Source organism: Oncorhynchus masou, unplaced genomic scaffold (genome assembly GCF_036934945.1).
Source record: "Oncorhynchus masou masou isolate Uvic2021 unplaced genomic scaffold, UVic_Omas_1.1 unplaced_scaffold_1129, whole genome shotgun sequence".
Lineage (NCBI taxonomy): Eukaryota > Metazoa > Chordata > Actinopteri > Salmoniformes > Salmonidae > Oncorhynchus > Oncorhynchus masou.
Window position 1 is genome coordinate 162,874 of NW_027001031.1, and position 12,627 is coordinate 175,500.

The following is a 12,627-nucleotide window of genomic DNA, read 5'->3' on the forward strand; positions in this document are numbered from 1 at the left end:
TGACAGTAGATGTGTTTATAGTGTCAGACACTAGTCTTCCTCTGTACCTGACAGTAGATGTGTTTATAGTGTCAGACACTAGTCTTCCTCTGTACCTGACAGTAGATGTGTTTATAGTGTCAGACACTAGTCTTCCTCTGTACCTGACAGTAGATGTGTTTATAGTGTCAGACACTAGTCTTCCTCTGTACCTGACAGTAGATGTGTTTATAGTGTCAGACACTAACTAGTCTTCCTCTGTACCTGACAGTAGATGTGTTTATAGTGTCAGACACTAGTCTTCCTCTGTACCTGACAGTAGATGTGTTTATAGTGTCAGACACTAGTCTTCCTCTGTACCTGACAGTAGATGTGTTTATAGTGTCAGACACTAGTCTTCCTCTGTACCTGACAGTAGATGTGTTTATAGTGTCAGACACTAGTCTTCCTCTGTACCTGACAGTAGATGTGTTTATAGTGTCAGACACTAACTAGTCTTCCTCTGTACCTGACAGTAGATGTGTTTATAGTGTCAGACACTAACTAGTCTTCCTCTGTACCTGACAGTAGATGTGTTTATAGTGTCAGACACTAACTAGTCTTCCTCTGTACCTGACAGTAGATGTGTTTATAGTGTCAGACACTAGTCTTCCTCTGTACCTGACAGTAGATGTGTTTATAGTGTCAGACACTAACTAGTCTTCCTCTGTACCTGACAGTAGATGTGTTTATAGTGTCAGACACTAGTCTTCCTCTGTACCTGACAGTAGATGTGTTTATAGTGTCAGACACTAGTCTTCCTCTGTACCTGACAGTAGATGTGTTTATAGTGTCAGACACTAGTCTTCCTCTGTACCTGACAGTAGATGTGTTTATAGTGTCAGACACTAACTAGTCTTCCTCTGTACCTGACAGTAGATGTGTTTATAGTGTCAGACACTAGTCTTCCTCTGTACCTGACAGTAGATGTGTTTATAGTGTCAGACACTAGTCTTCCTCTGTACCTGACAGTAGATGTGTTTATAGTGTCTGACACTAACTAGTCTTCCTCTGTACCTGACAGTAGATGTGTTTATAGTGTCAGACACTAACTAGTCTTCCTCTGTACCTGACAGTAGATGTGTTTATAGTGTCAGACACTAGTCTTCAGACTCTGTACCTGACAGTAGATGTGTTTATAGTGTCAGACACTAACTAGTCTTCCTCTGTACCTGACAGTAGATGTGTTTATAGTGTCAGACACTAACTAGTCTTCCTCTGTACCTGACAGTAGATGTGTTTATAGTGTCAGACACTAACTAGTCTTCCTCTGTACCTGACAGTAGATGTGTTTATAGTGTCAGACACTAGTCTTCCTCTGTACCTGACAGTAGATGTGTTTATAGTGTCAGACACTAACTAGTCTTCCTCTGTACCTGACAGTAGATGTGTTTATAGTGTCAGACACTAGTCTTCCTCTGTACCTGACAGTAGATGTGTTTATAGTGTCAGACACTAGTCTTCCTCTGTACCTGACAGTAGATGTGTTTATAGTGTCAGACACTAGTCTTCCTCTGTACCTGACAGTAGATGTGTTTATAGTGTCAGACACTAACTAGTCTTCCTCTGTACCTGACAGTAGATGTGTTTATAGTGTCAGACACTAGTCTTCCTCTGTACCTGAAAGTAGATGTGTTTATAGTGTCAGACACTAGTCTTCCTCTGTACCTGACAGTAGATGTGTTTATAGTGTCTGACACTAACTAGTCTTCCTCTGTACCTGACAGTAGATGTGTTTATAGTGTCAGACACTAACCTAGTCTTCCCTCTGTACCTGACAGTAGATGTGTTTATAGTGTCAGACACTAGTCTTCCTCTGTACCTGACAGTAGATGTGTTTATAGTGTCAGACACTAGTCTTCCTCTGTACCTGACAGTAGATGTGTTTATAGTGTCAGACACTAGTCTTCCTCTGTACCTGACAGTAGATGTGTTTATAGTGTCAGACACTAGTCTTCCTCTGTACCTGACAGTAGATGTGTTTATAGTGTCAGACACTAACTAGTCTTCCTCTGTACCTGACAGTAGATGTGTTTATAGTGTCAGACACTAACTAGTCTTCCTCTGTACCTGACAGTAGATGTGTCTATAGTGTCAGACACTAGTCTTCCTCTGTACCTGACAGTAGATGTGTTTATAGTGTCAGACACTAGTCTTCCTCTGTACCTGACAGTATATGTGTTTATAGTGTCAGACACTAGTCTTCCTCTGTACCTGACAGTAGATGTGTTTATAGTGTCAGACACTAGTCTTCCTCTGTACCTGACAGTAGATGTGTTTATAGTGTCAGACACTAGTCTTCCTCTGTACCTGACAGTAGATGTGTCTATAGTGTCAGACACTAGTCTTCCTCTGTACCTGACAGTAGATGTGTTTATAGTGTCAGACACTAGTCTTCCTCTGTACCTGACAGTATATGTGTTTATAGTGTCAGACACTAGTCTTCCTCTGTACCTGACAGTAGATGTGTTTATAGTGTCAGACACTAGTCTTCCTCTGTACCTGACAGTAGATGTGTTTATAGTCAGACAGACCTGACAGTAGATGTGTTTATAGTGTCAGACACTAACTAGTCTTCCTCTGTACCTGACAGTAGATGTGTTTATAGTCTTCCTCTGTACCTGACAGTAGATGTGTTTATAGTGTCAGACACTAGTCTTCCTCTGTACCTGACAGTAGATGTGTTTATAGTGTCAGACACTAGTCTTCCTCTGTACCTGACAGTAGATGTGTTTATAGTGTCTGACACTAGTCTTCCTCTGTACCTGACAGTAGATGTGTTTATAGTGTCAGACACTAACTAGTCTTCCTCTGTACCTGACAGTAGATGTGTTTATAGTGTCAGACACTAACTAGTCTTCCTCTGTACCTGACAGTAGATGTGTTTATAGTGTCAGACACTAGTCTTCCTCTGTACCTGACAGTAGATGTGTTTATAGTGTCAGACACTATAGTCTTCCTCTGTACCTGACAGTAGATGTGTTTATAGTGTCAGACACTAGTCTTCCTCTGTACCTGACAGTAGATGTGTTTATAGTGTCAGACACTAACTAGTCTTCCTCTGTACCTGACAGTAGATGTGTTTATAGTGTCAGACACTAGTCTTCCTCTGTACCTGACAGTAGATGTGTTTATAGTGTCAGACACTAGTCTTCCTCTGTACCTGACAGTAGATGTGTTTATAGTGTCAGACACTAACTAGTCTTCCTCTGTACCTGACAGTAGATGTGTTTATAGTGTCAGACACTAGTCTTCCTCTGTACCTGACAGTAGATGTGTTTATAGTGTCAGACACTAGTCTTCCTCTGTACCTGACAGTAGATGTGTTTATAGTGTCAGACACTAACTAGTCTTCCTCTGTACCTGACAGTAGATGTGTTTATAACTAGTCGTCAGACACTAGTCTTCCTCTGTACCTGACAGTAGATGTGTTTATAGCGTCAGACACTAGTCTTCCTCTGTACCTGACAGTAGATGTGTTTATAGTGTCAGACACTAACTAGTCTTCCTCTGTACCTGACAGTAGATGTGTGTATAGTGTCAGACACTAACTAGTCTTCCTCTGTACCTGACAGTAGATGTGTTTATAGTGTCAGACACTAACTAGTCTTCCTCTGTACCTGACAGTAGATGTGTTTATAGTGTCAGACACTAACTAGTCTTCCTCTGTACCTGACAGTAGATGTGTTTATAGTGTCAGACACTAGTCTTCCTCTGTACCTGACAGTAGATGTGTTTATAGTGTGTCAGACACTAGTCTTCCTCTGTACCTGACAGTAGATGTGTTTATAGTGTCAGACACTAGTCTTCCTCTGTACCTGACAGTAGATGTGTTTATAGTGTCAGACACTAGTCTTCCTCTGTACCTGACAGTAGATGTGTTTATAGTGTCAGACACTAACTAGTCTTCCTCTGTACCTGACAGTAGATGTGTTTATAGTGTCAGACACTAACTAGTCTTCCTCTGTACCTGACAGTAGATGTGTCTATAGTGTCAGACACTAGTCTTCCTCTGTACCTGACAGTAGATGTGTTTATAGTGTCAGACACTAGTCTTCCTCTGTACCTGACAGTAGATGTGTTTATAGTGTCAGACACTAGTCTTCCTCTGTACCTGACAGTAGATGTGTTTATAGTGTCAGACACTAGTCTTCCTCTGTACCTGACAGTAGATGTGTTTATAGTGTCAGACACTAGTCTTCCTCTGTACCTGACAGTAGATGTGTTTATAGTGTCAGACACTAGTCTTCCTCTGTACCTGACAGTAGATGTGTTTATAGTGTCAGACACTAGTCTTCCTCTGTACCTGACAGTAGATGTGTTTATAGTGTCTGACACTAGTCTTCCTCTGTACCTGACAGTAGATGTGTTTATAGTGTCAGACACTAACTAGTCTTCCTCTGTACCTGACAGTAGATGTGTTTATAGTGTCAGACACTAACTAGTCTTCCTCTGTACCTGACAGTAGATGTGTTTATAGTGTCAGACACTAACTAGTCTTCCTCTGTACCTGACAGTAGATGTGTTTATAGTGTCAGACACTAGTCTTCCTCTGTACCTGACAGTAGATGTGTTTATAGTGTCAGACACTAACTAGTCTTCCTCTGTACCTGACAGTAGATGTGTTTATAGTGTCAGACACTAACTAGTCTTCCTCTGTACCTGACAGTAGATGTGTTTATAGTGTCAGACACTAGTCTTCCTCTGTACCTGACAATATATGTGTTTATAGTGTCAGACACTAACTAGTCTTCCTCTGTACCTGACAGTAGATGTGTTTATAGTGTCAGACACTAGTCTTCCTCTGTACCTGACAGTAGATGTGTTTATAGTGTCAGACACTAACTAGTCTTCCTCTGTACCTGACAGTAGATGTGTTTATAGCGTCAGACACTAGTCTTCCTCTGTACCTGACAGTAGATGTGTTTATAGCGTCAGACACTAGTCTTCCTCTGTACCTGACAGTAGATGTGTTTATAGTGTCAGACACTAACTAGTCTTCCTCTGTACCTGACAGTAGATGTGTGTATAGTGTCAGACACTAACTAGTCTTCCTCTGTACCTGACAGTAGATGTGTTTATAGTGTCAGACACTAACTAGTCTTCCTCTGTACCTGACAGTAGATGTGTTTATAGTGTCAGACACTAACTAGTCTTCCTCTGTACCTGACAGTATATGTGTTTATAGTGTCAGACACTAACTAGTCTTCCTCTGTACCTGACAGTAGATGTGTTTATAGTGTCAGACACTAACTAGTCTTCCTCTGTACCTGACAGTAGATGTGTTTATAGTGTCAGACACTAGTCTTCCTCTGTACCTGACAGTAGATGTGTTTATAGTGTCAGACACTAGTCTTCCTCTGTACCTGACAGTAGATGTGTTTATAGTGTCAGACACTAGTCTTCCTCTGTACCTGACAGTAGATGTGTTTATAGTGTCAGACACTAGTCTTCCTCTGTACCTGACAGTAGATGTGTGTATAGTGTCAGACACTAGTCTTCCTCTGTACCTGACAGTAGATGTGTTTATAGTGTCAGACACTAGTCTTCCTCTGTACCTGACAGTAGATGTGTTTATAGTGTCAGACACTAGTCTTCCTCTGTACCTGACAGTAGATGTGTTTATAGTGTCAGACACTAGTCTTCCTCTGTACCTGACAGTAGATGTGTGTATTGTCTTCCAGTCATATCAGACACTAACTGTGATCCTGTTTCTTCCCAGCTGTTCAACACCCAGGCTCAGAGCCTGCTCCTCATGACCTCTGTGGCCATGCCTGTGTTCAGCAAGAAGAAGGAGACTGTGAGTGGGGTCTGGGCTGAGTCCCATAGGGCTCTGGTCTAAAGTAGTGCACTATATAGGGAATAGGGCTCTGGTCTAAAGTAGTGCACTATATAGGGAATAGGGCTCTGGTCTAAAGTAGTGCACTATATAAGGAATAGGGCTCTGGTCTAAAGTAGTCCACTATATAGGGAATAGGGCTCTGGTCAACAGTAGTACACTATATAGGGAATAGGGCTCTGGTCTAAAGTAGTCCACTATATAGGGAATAGGGCTCTGGTCTAAAGTAGTGCACTATATAGGGAATAGGGCTCTGGTCTAAAGTAGTGCACTATATATGGAATAGGGCTCTGGTCTAAAGTAGTGCACTAGATAGGGAATAGGGCTCTGGTCTAAAGTAGTGCACTATATAGGGAATAGGGCTCTGGTCTAAAGTAGTCCACTATATAGGGAATAGGGCTCTGGTCTAAAGTAGTGCACTTTATAGGGAATAGGGCTCTGGTCTAAAGTAGTGCACTATATAGGGAATAGGGCTCTGGTCTAAAGTAGTGCACTAGATAGGGAATAGGGCTCTGGTCTAAAGTAGTGCACTATATAGGGAATAGGGCTCTGGTCTAAAGTAGTGCACTAGATAGGGAATAGGGCTCTGGTCTAAAGTAGTGCACTACATAGGGAATAGGGCTCTGGTCTAAAGTAGTGCACTAGATAGGGAATAGGGCTCTGGTCTAAAGTAGTGCACTATATAGGGAATAGGGCTCTGGTCTAAAGTAGTCCACTATATAGGGAATAGTGCTCTGGTCAAAAGTAGTCCACTATATAGGGAATAGGGCTCTGGTCTAAAGTAGTGCACTAGATAGGGAATAGGGCTCTGGTCTAAAGTAGTGCACTACATAGGGAATAGGGCTCTGGTCTAATATAGTGCACTATATAGGGAATAGGGCTCTGGTCTAAAGTAGTGCACTATATAGGGAATAGGGCTCTGGTCTAAAGTAGTGCACTATATAGAGAATAGGGCCCTGGTCTAAAGTACTATATAGGGAATAGGGCTCCGTTTGGTTCGCATACCCTAGAGTGGAGGTAAATCAACCACGCAATTAATGACAGGCCGGGGCTGAGTCATGGTCCTGTAGGCTAATGGACCCATCCTTGTCTCTCTGTCTTTCTGCATCCAGCTGTCTCATGGTATTCTGCTGGGGGTGGTGGGGACTGACGTCCCTCTGAGAGAACTGATGAGGCTGGCTCCTAGATACAAGGTACCAAACACCCTTCATCTCTATGGACAACACGTTCCCGATGTCTTTGATGTCCTTCAACAGAGCTGTCTGCTCTGTACTGCACCTTAACAACTATCTGACCTCTCTGACCCCTCTTTCATGAGATCCATGTCTCCCTGTGCGTCTCCTATAGCTGGGTGTCCATGGTTACGCCTTCCTCAACACCAACAACGGTTATATTCTCGCCCACCCTGCCCTCCGACCCCTGTATAAGGAGGGAAAGAAGCTGAAGCCAAAACCCAACTACAACAGTGTTGATCTGGCTGAGGTGGAGTGGGAGGACACGGATGAGACGGTGAGTAATAACACACACACACACACACACACACACACACACACACACACACACACACCTTATTCACAGCCACAGAAGAACGTCTCTGATTGTGGCCGTGTGTATTTTCCTTCCAGTTGAGAACTGCCATGGTAAAAGGAGAGACAGGTACTCTGTCCTTAGACGTCAGAGCCACTGTAGAGAAAGGGGTAAGTTGTTATTAATGTAGCAGTAGACCCAGTACAAGGTGACATTACATAGTTAGTAACACAGCAGTAGACCCAGTACAAGGTGACATTGCATAGTTATTAACACAGCAGTAGACCCAGTACAAGGTGACATTACATAGTTATTAACACAGCAGTAGACCCAGTACAAGGTGACATTACATAGTTATTAACACAGCAGTAGACCCAGTACGAGGTGACATTACATAGTTATTAACACAGCAGTAGACCCAGTACAAGGTGACATTACATAGTTATTAACACAGCAGTAGTCCCAGTACAAGGTGACATTACATAGTTATTATTAATATAGCAGTAGACCCAGTACAAGGTGACATTACATAGTTATTAACACAGCAGTAGTCCCAGTACAAGGTGACATTACATAGTTATTAACACAGCAGTAGTCCCAGTACAAGGTGACATTACATAGTTATTAACACAGCAGTAGACCCAGTACAAGGTGACATTACATAGTTATTAACACAGCAGTAGTCCCAGTACAAGGTGACATTACATAGTTATTAACACAGCAGTAGTCCCAGTACGAGGTGACATTACATAGTTATTAACACAGCAGTAGTCCCAGTACAAGGTGACATTACATAGTTATTAACACAGCAGTAGACCCAGTACAAGGTGACATTACATAGTTATTAACACAGCAGTAGACCCAGTACGAGGTGACATTACATAGTTATTATTAATATAGCAGTAGCCCCAGTACAAGGTGACATTACATAGTTATTAACATAGCAGTAGACCCAGTACAAGGTGACATTACATAGTTATTAACGCAGCAGTAGACCCAGTACAAGGTGACATTACATAGTTATTAACACAGCAGTAGTCCCAGTACAAGGTGACATTACATAGTTATTAACATAGCAGTAGACCCAGTACAAGGTGACATTACATAGTTATTAACACAACAGTAGACCCAGTACAAGGTGACATTACATAGTTATTAACACAGCAGTAGTCCCAGTACAAGGTGACATTACATAGTTATTAACGCAGCAGTAGTCCCAGTACAAGGTGACATTACATAGTTATTAACGCAGCAGTAGACCCAGTACAAGGTGACATTACATAGTTATTAACACAGCAGTAGTCCCAGTACAAGGTGACATTACATAGTTATTAACACAGCAGTAGACCAAGTACAAGGTGACATTACATAGTTATTATTAATATAGCAGTAGACCCAGTACAAGGTGACATTACATAGTTATTAACACAGCAGTAGTCCCAGTACAAGGTGACATTACATTAACACAGCAGTAGTTATTAACACAGCAGTAGACCCAGTACAAGGTGACATTACATAGTTATTAACACAGCAGTAGTCCCAGTACAAGGTGACATTACATAGTTATTAACACAGCAGTAGTCCCAGTACGAGGTGACATTACATAGTTATTAACACAGCAGTAGTCCCAGTACAAGGTGACATTACATAGTTATTAACACAGCAGTAGACCCAGTACAAGGTGACATTACATAGTTATTAACACAGCAGTAGACCCAGTACGAGGTGACATTACATAGTTATTATTAATATAGCAGTAGCCCCAGTACAAGGTGACATTACATAGTTATTAACATAGCAGTAGACCCAGTACAAGGTGACATTACATAGTTATTAACGCAGCAGTAGACCCAGTACAAGGTGACATTACATAGTTATTAACACAGCAGTAGTCCCAGCACAAGGTGACATTACATAGTTATTAACATAGCAGTAGACCCAGTTACATAGTTATTAACACAACAGTAGACCCAGTACAAGGTGACATTACATAGTTATTAACACAGCAGTAGTCCCAGTACAAGGTGACATTACATAGTTATTAACGCAGCAGTAGTCCCAGTACAAGGTGACATTACATAGTTATTAACGCAGCAGTAGACCCAGTACAAGGTGACATTACATAGTTATTAACACAGCAGTAGTCCCAGTACAAGGTGACATTACATAGTTATTAACACAGCAGTAGACCCAGTACAAGGTGACATTACATAGTTATTAACACAGCAGTAGTACCCAGTACAAGGTGACATTACATAGTTATTAACACAGCAGTAGTCCCAGTACAAGGTGACATTACATAGTTATTAACACAGCAGTAGTACCCAGTACAAGGTGACATTACATAGTTATTAACACAGCAGTAGACCCAGTACAAGGTGACATTACATAGTTATTAACACAGCAGTAGACCCAGTACGAGGTGACATTACATAGTTATTATTAATATAGCAGTAGCCCCAGTACAAGGTGACATTACATAGTTATTAACATAGCAGTAGACCCAGTACAAGGTGACATTACATAGTTATTAACGCAGCAGTAGACCCAGTACAAGGTGACATTACATAGTTATTAACACAGCAGTAGTCCCAGTACAAGGTGACATTACATAGTTATTAACATAGCAGTAGACCCAGTACAAGGTGACATTACATAGTTATTAACACAACAGTAGACCCAGTACAAGGTGACATTACATAGTTATTAACACAGCAGTAGTCCCAGTACAAGGTGACATTACATAGTTATTAACACAGCAGTAGACCCAGTACGAGGTGACATTACATAGTTATTAACATAGCAGTAGACCCAGTACAAGGTGACATTACATAGTTATTAACACAGCAGTAGTCCCAGTACAAGGTGACATTACATAGTTATTAACACAGCAGTAGACCCAGTACAAGGTGACATTACATAGTTATTATTAATATAGCAGTAGACCCAGTACAAGGTGACATTACATAGTTATTAACACAGCAGTAGTCCCAGTACAAGGTGACATTACATAGTTATTAACACAGCAGTAGTCCCAGTACAAGGTGACATTACATAGTTATTAACACAGCAGTAGACCCAGTACGAGGTGACATTACATAGTTATTATTAATATATTAGTAGCCCCAGTACAAGGTGACATTACATAGTTATTAACATAGCAGTAGACCCAGTACAAGGTGACATTACATAGTTATTAACGCAGCAGTAGACCCAGTACAAGGTGACATTACATAGTTATTAACACAGCAGTAGTCCCAGTACAAGGTGACATTACATAGTTATTAACATAGCAGTAGACCCAGTACAAGGTGACATTACATAGTTATTAACACAACAGTAGACCCAGTACAAGGTGACATTACATAGTTATTAACACAGCAGTAGTCCCAGTACAAGGTGACATTACATAGTTATTAACGCAGCAGTAGTCCCAGTACAAGGTGACATTACATAGTTATTAACGCAGCAGTAGACCCAGTACAAGGTGACATTACATAGTTATTAACACAGCAGTAGTCCCAGTACAAGGTGACATTACATAGTTATTAACACAGCAGTAGACCCAGTACAAGGTGACATTACATAGTTATTAACACAGCAGTAGTACCCAGTACAAGGTGACATTACATAGTTATTAACACAGCAGTAGTCCCAGTACAAGGTGACATTACATAGTTATTAACACAGCAGTAGTACCCAGTACAAGGTGACATTACATAGTTATTAACACAGCAGTAGTCCCAGTACAAGGTGACATTACATAGTTATTAACACAGCAGTAGACCCAGTACAAGGTGACATTACATAGTTATTAACACAGCAGTAGACCCAGTACAAGGTGACATTACATAGTTATTAACACAGCAGTAGTACCCAGTACAAGGTGACATTACATAGTTATTAACACAGCATTAGACCCAGTACAAGGTGACATTACATAGTTATTAACACAGCAGTAGACCCAGTACAAGGTGACATTACATAGTTATTAACGCAGCATTAGACCCAGTACAAGGTGACATTACATAGTTATTAACACAGCAGTAGACCCAGTACAAGGTGACATTACATAGTTATTAATGTAGCAGTAGACCCAGTACAAGGTGACATTACATAGTTATTAACGCAGCATTAGACCCAGTACAAGGTGACATTACATAGTTATTAACACAGCAGTAGTACCCAGTACAAGGTGACATAACATAGTTATTAACACAGCAGTAGACCCAGTACAAGGTGACATTACATAGTTATTAACACAGCATTAGACCCAGTACAAGGTGACATTACATAGTTATTAACACAGCAGTAGTCCCAGTACAAGGTGACATTACATAGTTATTAACACAGCAGTAGTACCCAGTACAAGGTGACATTACATAGTTATTAACACAGCAGTAGACCCAGTACAAGGTGACATTACATAGTTATTAACACAGCAGTAGTACCCAGTACAAGGTGACATTACATAGTTATTAACACAGCAGTAGTACCCACAAGGTGACATTACATAGTTATTAACAGTAGACCCAGGTGACATTACATAGTTATTAACACAGCAGTAGACCCAGTACAAGGTGACATTACATAGTTATTAACACAGCAGTAGACCCAGTACAAGGTGACATTACATAGTTATTAACACAGCAGTAGTCCCAGTACAAGGTGACATTACATAGTTATTAACACAGCAGTAGTCCCAGTACAAGGTGACATTACATAGTTATTAACACAGCAGTAGTCCCAGTACAAGGTGACATTACATAGTTATTATTAATATAGCAGTAGTCCCAGTACAAGGTGACATTACATAGTTATTAACACAGCAGTAGTCCCAGTACAAGGTGACATTACATAGTTATTAACACAGCATTAGACCCAGTATGAGGTGACATTACATAGTTATTAACACAGCAGTAGACCCAGTACAAGGTGACATTACATAGTTATTAACACAGCAGTAGACCCAGTACAAGGTGACATTACATAGTTATTAACACAGCAGTAGACCCAGTACAAGGTGACATTACATAGTTATTAACGCAGCAGTAGTACCCAGTACGAGGTGACATTACATAGAGCCTACGACCACCTTTAAGAGCTGTTTTATTCCCCTACCAGAGAAGAGTCATGTTCCTGAAGAATGACTACTTCTACACAACCATCAACGAGACGCCGTTCAGGTTGGTCCAATCAGCACAGAGAGCGTAACATTCTCCTTCTATGTAGACGTCTCATAA

General features: G+C 40.9%; 1 pseudogene; it reads left to right on the plus strand.

The window, feature by feature from the left end:
- LOC135529320 (voltage-dependent calcium channel subunit alpha-2/delta-4-like) overlaps positions 1–12,627 on the plus strand; it is a 102,755-nt pseudogene that overhangs the window by 62,424 nt on the left and 27,704 nt on the right.